The following is an 11,249-nucleotide window of genomic DNA, read 5'->3' as shown; positions in this document are numbered from 1 at the left end:
TATTCAAGCCCAGCTGCTGTAAAACATTTTTCTTTCATAATTTTTTAAGTGATATGGAATGTACATATCCATTTTGCAAAAACAAGGGCTGCACCAGTGTCTCACTGTAAGTGTCTCACATGGTCACCTGTTCATCTACACTAAATCCAATACACTGGATTTAGGGGTCACTGAGTAAAATATGTACCCTGGGAGTCGCTGGTCACGTGAGCGCATGCGCTGACTGAGCACTCACATGACCAGCGACTCCATGTCACTAGGACGTGGAGTCACAGACAATGAATATGCCAATTTAGCCGATGGGGCCCACCTCTAGAGCGCAATTAAGGGAATATAGCAGCGGATCTTTGGTGGGACATATCTCTGGACCTAAGGTACATATGTTGGTCATTGACTCCTCATCGTTTTCCTGTTCACCCAAACTATAACCCAGTGTATTGGGATTTGTGTGGGTGAATAGGCTGACCATTTTCCTTTAAGTTGCTAAGCTGAAATGTAGTTCATGACTAATAAAGACAACCAAACATGCAATCATCATTCAGTCTGTAGTCACACTGACCTGCAAGTCTACGACCCCTCCCATAGACTTGCATTGAGGGGGCAGTAGGCCGCGAGAATTCATGCTGCGCCACTGTTCTGTCAGCAGGGGTTAACAGAGGCCCAATGGCTGTCCGGGCATGCTGGGAGTTGCAGTTTTGCAACAGCTGGAGGCACCCTGGTTGGAAAACACTGGACTAGCCTAAAAACACAGTTTCCCTATTACAAAACCGACTTAATTACAAAAATAAATTAAATGTGATCTAGAAAAAATAGCTCGGAGGTTCCTCATCACTGTTAAAGTGAATAAAGAGCCCCAAATCACTGTTTTCCTATTACAAAACCGACTTAGTTACAAAAATAAATAAAATGTGATATAAATAAAATAGCTCGGAGGTTCCTCATTACTGTTAATGTGAATGATGTAAGGTTATCTGCAATTCTCAGGGATATATATATATATATATATATATATATATATATATATATTTGTTTGTTTTTTCACATTATCAGGTAGGCAGGGTTGTGGGCAGTGACAGTTCTCCTCATGACCCTCCACAATTGACAAGCACTACTGTCACCACACAAGCGGAGGGGCGGCCGCCATCTTGTGACTGGCCGGGAGGACGCCGGAGGGAGTGGTTGGCGATGACGTCACACGATGTATACAGGAAGAGGTGTTGGTTGTCGGACACAGAGGGTTGTCATGTCTTGGTGAGCTGCGGTTCTGTTATCAGCCGGGAGCGGAGATAAGGTAATGTGTACAGTCCTCTGCGCTCTTGTATACAGACTGGAGGGGCACCCCGGGATAGCTTATACATTATGGAGCATCGCCTTTGTGCGCCTATTCCCAACAATGGCTGGAGACGGTGTGAGAACTATAAATCCGGCGCGGACTGAGGGAGAGCTCGGCAGCCAATCAGAGCTCAGCTCTTATGTCTGCGGCGCGAGTTATGGGCTAGAAGACGCTTTGTAATTGGCTGCTCGGGCCGCTGTGATGCCGAGGACTCCGGGTTTCCCCTGTGTGCTGTATAGTGAGTACGGTCTTGTGTATGGCGCCCACAGATATAGGCGTGCAGTGATGTATACAAAAGCTGTATTCAGTACAGGTCAGCTTTATGAAGAGGTGGTGACCCCTCAGGGTAGACTTTTCTCCATGGTACAGTGATGGTAGCAGGGATTGTGCCATTGGCACCATAGTGTGACTGTCCAGATACATGTTGAAATATCAATGCCCCTGGTAAGAAAAGGGGAGCTGTTCTGGGCACATGGTTTTGGGGAGAATGTTGAGGGGAGTGTGTATGGTTGCCACATGGCTGGTAATGCAATGGCCGGTATTTATCCAACCAATCCTCCAACACCTAGGATGTTGCACCATATATTATACCAGGGTTTCCCAACCAGAGCTCCTCCAGCTGTTGCAAAACTACAACTCCCAGCATGCCCGGACAGCCGTTGGCTGTCCGGGCATGCTGGGAGTTGTAGTTTTGCAACAGCTGGAGGCACCCCTGGTTGGGAAACGCTGATCTATACTATATAGTCCAACATGCTGGGAGTTGTAGTTTTGCAACAGCTGGAGGCACCCCTGGTAGGGAAACACCGATCTATACTATATAGTCCAACATGCTGGGAGTTGTAGTTTTGCAACAGCTGTAGGCACCCCTGGTTGGGAAACACTGATCTATACTATATAGTCCAACATGCTGAGAGTTGTAGTTTTGCAACAGCTGGAGGCACCCCTGGTTGGGAAACACTGATCTATACTATATATAGTCCAAAATGCTGGGAGTTGTTGTTTGGGGCAGCTGCTGAGCCATAGGCTGTATCGGGGCATGCTGGGAGTTGTAGTTAGTAACAAACTGCAACTCCTGAATTTATTAAAAAATTAAATAAATTAAAAAGCGATCAAAAAGTCACATCAAAACAGAAATGCTACTGTTAAAGACTACAGATCGGGCACAAAAAATGAGCCCTCATACAGGCCCATATAAAGAGAAATAAAAAAGTTATAGGGGTCAGAGTAGGACAACATTTCCCCCACATATGTGTATCATAGGTGTATCCATATATATATAAACAATTATGCAAATTAGCACTCCTGGTATTTTTTTTGCAAAAAAGTGGCAACCCTAGGAGTGTGGCGGGCACTAGTTGTGGGGGCACTATAGTGGGCACAGTTATGTGTTTCAAGGCATTAGATTGGAGACATTTTGAAGTAACCTATAATGGGATACCGCTTACACTCAGGCCCTCATTTACTATTCTAAACCCGACCTCTTTTGTCGGGTTTTTTTGTCGCATCTTTGTCTGCGCCATGTCTTAGACATCATGCGCCAGTCTGCGACACGATGCGACATTTTTTCCCGACGGACCCGATGTGGATTCTCCCAAACCCGAAAAAGGGGCGTAACCCGACATTTCTGAGCTTTCCCACATATTTATAAAAGGTTTCCAACCCGAATTTGTTGTATTGTTGTGGATTTTTCCCGACAACTCAGAGGAGTTGGAAACCAAAACCAACAAAACCCACGTGCGACAAACAGGATGCGACATAATAATAAATATCAGGGGGAAAAAGCAGTCGGGTAAGAAAGCAAGATAGACTTACAACCCGATTTTCTTAGTAAATGAGGGCCATTGTGTTGTCTTGGTGACGTATAGAGGATGTATAAATCTGTGTACACTGATCCCCCAGACAGACTGTAATGTGATCCATAGCTATGTGCCCTGGTATGTGCTCCGTTATGCCGATGTGTTGCAGTGTATATATAACATGTGTACAAAAATCTGTATAGAAAGGCATTGGGTGAGTAGGCAGGATCCTTCTGGGCATCACCTACTGAGAAGTGCTGGGAACAGAAGTCATTGAGACATTTTCTTCTAGATTTGTGTCTGAATGGCCAATCTACCTGGTAGTGCATTGTATATTGCTCTCCCCACTGTCCTATAGAGTCTGACTAGTTATACAGTGAGCCATATAGACTATATATACAGTGCCCTCCACAAAGAAAATAGGTGCTGGCACTGGTCTGGCAGTGTTAGGTGCGTGGTAAATGTCACGGGTAAGACAGCAGCAACTTTTCCCAGGCTGATCCCACAGGTGCTTCACCGTTAGAGAAAAGGCTCCACCGGATCTGCACGAAATAGCTATTGTGACCACACGCTTTCTCCTGGCGCCTCGCCGGAATATGTGTTCTATTGCACCTTGATCCTGAATAAAGAAGCCAGCATCTGATCCGCGACATGTGAGTGCCCCCGTGTTTTTCTTTTCTTTGCCTATACAGTGATCCCTCAGCTTACAATGGCCTCAACATACAATAGTTTCAACATACAATGGTCTTTTCTGGACCATTGTAACTTGAAACCAGACTCAACATACAAAGCTATGGACAGTCCAGATCTGTGAAACATGTCAATGGCTGAAAGAACCGACCAATCAGAATGGGCATTCGCTGGTAAAACCCCTGTATTACTGAAGTGCATGCACTGACTGGTGTCTGGTAGCGCCCCCTACAGTTCAGGGAGGTACTACATGTTCTGTACTCTTTACCTGTGCTCCTTTGGACACCAGGTGAGGGAGGCTCCATTACTTTTTTAGGACACTGTGTGTACTGTTTAGGACCCCGAAGAAGCTCCTGTCCTCTACATAGACAGTGATTACGGCTCCCAGTAGATCTTTATTACTTTTACAGTGACCCCTCGACCTACGATGGCCCCGACATACGATGACCTCTCAGAGCCCATCGCATGTTGAAGGCAGCATCAACATACAATGCTTTTGTATGTGGGGGCCATCGCATAAACGGCTATCCGGCAGCGCAGACTGCTTCAGCTGCCATCGGATAGCCGTTTACGGTGCCCCGTGTGGTCCGCTGATGGTCACTCACCTGTCCTCGGGGCTCCGGCGCATCCTCTTCGGGATCCCCTGCATCGTCGGCGCTCTCCATCGACGTCATCACATCGCTGCGCACGCCGTCCCGTCATCCAATAGGAGCGGCGTGCGTAGCGACGTGATGGCGGCGACGGAGGGCGCGGATGCCGGAGAAGCAGAGCCTTGCCGGAGGGTCGGGGACGTGACGACAGCGATGGACGGCGACATCCAGGGCAGCGGTGACGGTCCGGAGCGGCAGGGACAGGTGAGTACAACTTTCTCTAACAGTGGTCTACAACCTGTGGACCTCCAGATGTTGCAAAACTACAACACCCAGCATGCCCGGACAGCCAACGGCTATTCGGGCATGCTGGGTGTTGTAGTTTTGCAACATCTGGAGGTCCGCAGGTTGTAGACCACTGTCCTATACTTTACATTGCACGAATCCCTCAACATATGATGGTTTCAACAAACGATGGTTCATTGGGAACGGATTACCATCGTATGTTGAGGGACCACTGTATATGTAAGGATTTGCTTTATCTATATTAGTTATCTACTTATTTTTCTTTATTTCTCACTTTTTCCTATTTTTGGATGACATTTTGGTGGCTTCAGAACCAATTACCAGGTTTCCATAGAGTTATGGTGTCAACATACAATGGTCTCAACATACAATGGTTGTCCTGGAACCAATTAATATTGTAACTTGAGGGACCACGGTATATACAGTGCCATTGTATAATGCTGTCATGCGGTGACACATTCTCCCGTAGAAGCAAAGGAGAATGGGGGAGATTTATCAAACCTTGTGAACAGGAGCAGCTGATCAGATTTGATTATTCTCCCCCAATATCTTTTTGGGCAGGCAGCGTGGCACATTATAATGGGTGAGTTACTATGACCTAATGCTTTATATATTCACCATACAGTCAGGTATGTTAGTTCAGAGACACATTGGTCTATAATACTGCACTTTGCTTATATGATTGTTTATGGCCTGTATTATATAGACCCTCCTAGCATCTCTCCCATTTATATACAAAATGTTTACTTGTGTAATATATATAGCACATTGTATCTCCTTTAAGCCATTCTGATTACCATTTTTGTTTTTTAAAACTTTAAATTTTCCCTGTATGTGTAAAGTATTTAAAGGAGTACTATGGTGCTTTTTATTATTAACCCTATGTGCCCGGGCTGCAAAATGAAACAAAACAAACTTTAACTCGCCTTCCTATGTTCCGCCGTTGCGCTAATATCGGTGTCCCTGTCTTCTTCTGCTTCCTGCGGGTCGGTGAGTCGTGCTGCTCTCAGCTTATCACCGGCCGCAGCGGGACAGTGCTGCATCTGGTGATACGCTGAAAGCAGCACGACTCACCGACGCGGAAGAAGACGGACCGGAGAACAGGACACAGATATCAGCGCAACGGGGAAACATAGGAAGGTGAGTTAAAGTTTTTGTTTCATTTTGCAGCCCGAGCACATAGGGTTATTAATAAAATGCACCATAGTACTGCTTTTAATAAAGGTTTATAAATTCAGTAGCTATTGCTCCTTTTTCTTGGTATCATGTAGTTGTTGAGACCCTAGCACCCTCATAATATGTTTAGGTAGTGACTAGAATGGTGTACAATTTTGTCTAATCTTTTTAAAACAGCAGGAAATGTAACAAGGCACAAACTGAAATTTCATTTGTATGTATATAAAATGTAGACCAGCGGATCTCTCTGGGTGCATCTGTAATAAGACTTTGGTGTCATTGTTATAAGGATTGGACCAGTTGACCTGTGACCTCTGAAGAGCTGCATATATAATGGCTTTATTGTGAGCGTCATGCTAGCTTGACTTGTCTCTCTGTTTCGGCCATGTGTAAATGAATAATAGATGAAACTGGTAAAAACTAGAGAAAGACATTGTAATGTATAATTAGGGATTCCCTCCAAGCCTTGTATTATAATATCTTTTACACAGCAGGATGCGCTGACTCCTCTGTCACTGGCATCATCACCCTCCAGAATAGACTAATTCTACCAGTGACCAGTGTTGGAGTCCAGAATGCACCTGTTACCACCCACAAAATCCAACCTGTTTAACCAGCTAGAACGGATTTTACAAGTTCACACCTTACATTAATAAATTTTTTTTTTTTTTTTTTTCATTCCCCAGTGTTTTCTGTACGTTAGCTGGGTTTTGCCTAATTTTTGGTTCTTGCTGCTGGTCTATGCCTCATAGTACCTAAAGCTGCACATACACATTAGAAATAAGATGTAAGAGTCTAACTGTCTAAGAGTCAGTTCACACATCCTTATTTTGCTGTAGATTTGCTACAGCAGATTTTGCTACCAATTGAAGTCAATGGGCAATAAATCCGCAGTAAAAAAGTATGTGTGAGCTTACCCTGAGGGCTAGTTCACACAAGCGGATTTCCTTGCTTGTTTCCCGCTGCGAGTTTGGAAGGCGGGGGGCTCTCTGCAGCTTGTACACAGCAGATTTTTAGCAGCGAGTTGAAAACCCTATCAGGGCTGTGGAGACAGTAGATAAATACTCCGACTCCGCAGTTTTTTGTACTTCTGACTCCTCTGTATTAATATGCGAATGTATTTATAAACACTTAAAGTTGAATCCAAGAAACTGTTCCACCAAGTTCTTCTAAGCTCTTCTAGCACAGAGAGGTAGTTGGGCAGAAGCTGCTGCCTTCTCCTTTTTGTGTGCTGATCTGCTGCTGAAGATAGGGCAGTGGGAGGATCCAGGAAGGGGCATTTATTATAAAACATGATTTCCCTAGTAGAATCCCATAGTCATGTTTAAAGTTTAAGCTAACAATCGGAGTTTACAAGTTTTTATAGCCTTAGCTGAATGGCAGCAGTTTTTCCAATGGTTTACAGCTTCAGTCTTGAACTATTGACCCTCCATTCCCGTCACTTATACAAGTGTCTCTAGTCCTTCAAAAAACATATTTACTTAATCCCTTATCAGTGAGAGACTACGTTACCCATGGGTTCCTTGTAACAGCATAACACAACACTATGGAAAGTATAAGTATTGCTGCTCCTAATTGTGCGTTGCGTGCCATATAGTGAAGCACATGAAAAGCTTCTTCAGTCACTTAACGTGTTCGTTTTGCGGTTACGTGAGGCACTGCATGCATTGGTCTTTATTCTTACAGTAGAGAAGTCATTAATTATAACTTTTTGTAAATTGGGACATTTAAACTTGCGCTTTTATTTTCTTTTATTCCAATCTAAATTTAGTAGGAGTCTGCATTGTTTGCCGACTCCGACTCCAGGTACTCAAAATTTCTTCCGACTCCTCGACTCCGACTCCACAGCACTGGACCCTATTGACGTCAATGGGGTGTGCGGCGGATTTATTGCAGCGAAGATTCCGCTGCAGTAAATTCCACACTTAAAGCCATCAGAGAGCCTGCCCCCTTTCAAACTCGCAGCGTGCAACATGCTGCGAGATTGAAAGGAAATCTCGTGTGAGGAGGTGCGCTCACAGATTCGCGATTTCTGCTGCAGATTTGCTGTAGTAGATTTTGCTACCAATTGAAGTCAATAGGCAGCAAAATCTGCAGCAGATGTACAGCAAAGATATGCATGTGTAAACGTACCCATAGGGTCTATTCACACGTATAGTATCCTGCACATATTTGGTCGCAGGATTTGAAGCTGCGTTCAGTCATTTCGTTTTTAATGAACTCTACAGCATAAAATCTGCAGCTTCAAGTATGCAGATGTTTCAGAAGAGATTCTGAATTCCAGCAGAAAATAAGTGGCGCAGAAAGATGATTTCAACAAGGAAATTTTCCTTTATATAATTCCAGTGTGTGAACAAACCCTTAGGATCCTGAAGGACAATAATAACAAGACATGCTATTGCCCAGTAAGTGCTGTATTGTTATTGTTTTAGCTGTAAAATTACTAGTGTCCCATTGACATCAGAGGCAAATGAATTGTTGTCTTTTCTTTTCACTCTTGGCTGACTTCTTACTATAATTTTGTACACAGATGAAGTGCATTGTATGGGTACAAGCAGTAAGCTGAGGGTAAACATGACGCCTATGATTAGATACGGTGCAGACATAGCTCCACTTACTTCACCATAGTGACACTGAGGATGAGCCCCCTAGTATGTGTACAGTACAAGGATCACTATAATCTGTATAGTTTCTTAGATCCTTGTATCTTCTCATTCAAGTGGTTTTTCTTCCTTTTAAAATGTCCAATTTTCATCTGCCTATATAGAAGGTCCTGGACCCAACTGGACAACCATTCCCAAAATGACACCACCCAGTTCTCTGCTGTTCTTACTGGGGGAATCTGCATGCGGCCACTTCTTTCCCTCTCTAGCAATAGGTGAACGTCTATGGTCTAGTCCTCCGGGGCGGACGCCATTCTTTGCTTTTCAAATAGGATGCAAAGAAGTTGTTCAGATGCTAGTTTATATTTTTTTTTAATTTTTTTTGTTGCAGTCTTCATATACGATACCATATTTTCTTGAACACTTCAAAGGAGCCTGAAGCCATCTGTCCCTTTTATTTAGGTATGGATTTATCTTCTCTAAAGCTGGCCATACATATAAGATAAATGTTTTCTGAACCAAACTATTTCAGCTGAATATAATGTGTATGGTAGCCTACAGATTCTTCCCAAGTTGCACACGTCATGTCAGAGAAGGATTGGGAATGTTTAGTTTTAAAGGGGTACTCTGGTGGAATGTGTGTGTGTGTGTGTGTGTGTAATTTTTTTATTTATTTTTTAATCCTGTTGCCAGAAGGTTAAACAGATTTGTAAATTACTTCTATTAAAAAGTATTAATCCTTCCAGTACTTATTAGCTGCTGAATACTACAGAGGAAGTTCTTTTCTTTTTGAATTTATTTTCTGTCTGACCACTGTGCTCTCTCCTGACACCTCTGTCCATGTCAGGAACTGTCTAGAGCAGGGGAGGTTAGCTATGGGAAATTGTTCCTGACATGGACAGAAGTGTCAGCAGAGAGCACTATGGTGAGACAGAAAAGAAATTCAAAAAGAAAAGAACTTCCCATGGAGCATACAGCAGCTGATAAGTCCTGGAAGGATTAAGATTTTTTTTAGAAAGTAATTTACAAATCTGTTTAATTTTCTGGCACCAATTGAATTAAAAACATTTTTTTTTCAACCGGAGTACCCTTTTAACAGTCGGATCCTCTTGCTCACAAAAAGAGATCTGGCAATGGATTACCTCCCCCTAACTCCACTGCAAACTCATGCAGGCTCAGCCGAGCTGAGTGTGCATGTATATAGTCTAATCGTGACCAATAGAAATCAGCTGAGCAAACATTCCGCTAACAGATTTCAATTTATTGTTCACCTTTTGTAACGGAAGTCACAGCACCATTCCTATATCATACAACAGAGGCTGTAAATGGAGCCTCCGATGTAAATGTGAGTAGAGTCTCAATTGTTACTACTGTATTCTACTAGATCTGCAACATTTTTGAGCTTTAGGTATTTTTGTGCTCAGTCAGCAGAATTTTAGTATACAAAAAGAAGGTTGCAGCAGCACTTTGTCAAAATTGAGGCTCTTAGCGCACTTTTTGATCAAAACACGTCCCCCAACTACCTCGCTCAGATGGCCTTACTTCGGATGGGCCCTAACACAGTCAGGGCATATAGCGTCTGACTGGGTGACATGCAGGATCCACTATAAATGTAAACACGCCTGTGAACAGGAAGGGGTGCACGGCTATAGAGGGTTCACTTGCATTGTAAAAAAAAAAAAAAAAATACAGAAAAATAGCCAGCATAACTACCTTATACACAGGTTCACACTGCTGTGGCAAATACAAAGTATACAAATAGAAGAATTTTACCCAGTGCAGTCATAATAACTATATATTTATTATAAACTGTACGTGATTTTATAGGATCCATTGACTTGGGATAATAATTCAGAGATCTATAAGGGTAGATTCACACATGGCATTCATAAGAATGGAACTTGCAGAAATCCAGAAAGACACTTTCCCATTCACTTGCTTTTAAAATTATCAACATAAATATGTTTAAAATGTAATAGAAAATGGCCACTAGGTGGCTCTGTTCTGTTCCCTGCCACAATTAATACAATGAGTTTGGTCTACTCCCGGCCTGGCAGGAGACCAAACTCAGGAAGTGTTTCTCTGCACTGAGCTTGATAGCTGCAGAGAAAGTGAAGGCTCCAAAGATTCTCACAGAAAGCTGCACGGACTGAGAGCTGAAGGAGAGCCTCACTGATACCAACACAGACTGAAACATGCACAGAGCCTGAGGTCTTCTATTCATCACAGCACTGCAACCATGTGAGGGCAGAAGTGGTCCCCCAGCAGGCTTCAGTGATGTCATGCCTGCTGGAAAACACCCACTTTCTCCTGCTGGGAAATTGCACTATGTGAGCAAGAAGAAAGCTATGATACACAGCTTTTTAAAGCTCTGAAATTTTTTTTTTTTTTTTTTTTTTAAGGGTGGGAGGGGTGTTAGGAGTAATCAGGGAACATAGTCACAGTTAGTTTTTAGAACAGTTTATTTGGTGACAGGTACTTTTTAACTGTTTTCTGTCCCAGAAATTTCTGCAACAACAAATATCTGTCACATGTGAATCCACCCTAATAAAGGTAGGTGTGCTTGCTGGTGTGGTGCTTTAGTAATTGCAGGTTTGATGAAGAACAACAATAAGTAATGTTTTAGGTGGCTGACATGGTCGCGTCTTGTTGGAACTTGCCTGGGAAGGACACAAATAACAGGATGACCTCCTCAAAGAGCACGGAGAGACCTAGACACGGTGACTTTGCATTATCTGATTCCGTCTAGTAAAGT

The 11,249-nt window shown here is 43.2% G+C and overlaps 1 protein-coding gene across 6 annotated transcripts in view; it reads left to right on the top strand.

Annotated features, from left to right (window-relative positions):
* The first annotated feature begins 1,190 nt into the window (after positions 1-1,190).
* CEP68 (centrosomal protein 68) overlaps positions 1,191-11,249 on the top strand; it is a 35,051-nt gene continuing 24,992 nt past the window's right edge. The window contains exons 1-3 of one of the 6 annotated variants that reach the window (XM_056567944.1): positions 1,216-1,291; positions 8,659-8,769; positions 8,886-8,956. The gene's annotated coding sequence lies outside the window, so the exon portion shown is untranslated. Of the gene's footprint in view, positions 1,292-1,531; positions 1,572-8,237; positions 8,297-8,658; positions 8,770-8,885; positions 8,957-11,249 lie in introns of those variants that run through there. The other 5 variants (XM_056567943.1, XM_056567947.1, XM_056567946.1 and 2 more) reach the window with 5 other exon arrangements.

This window comes from Hyla sarda, chromosome 3 (assembly GCF_029499605.1).
Source record: "Hyla sarda isolate aHylSar1 chromosome 3, aHylSar1.hap1, whole genome shotgun sequence".
NCBI lineage: Eukaryota > Metazoa > Chordata > Amphibia > Anura > Hylidae > Hyla > Hyla sarda.
This window is presented reverse-complemented; position numbering and strand designations above follow the sequence as displayed.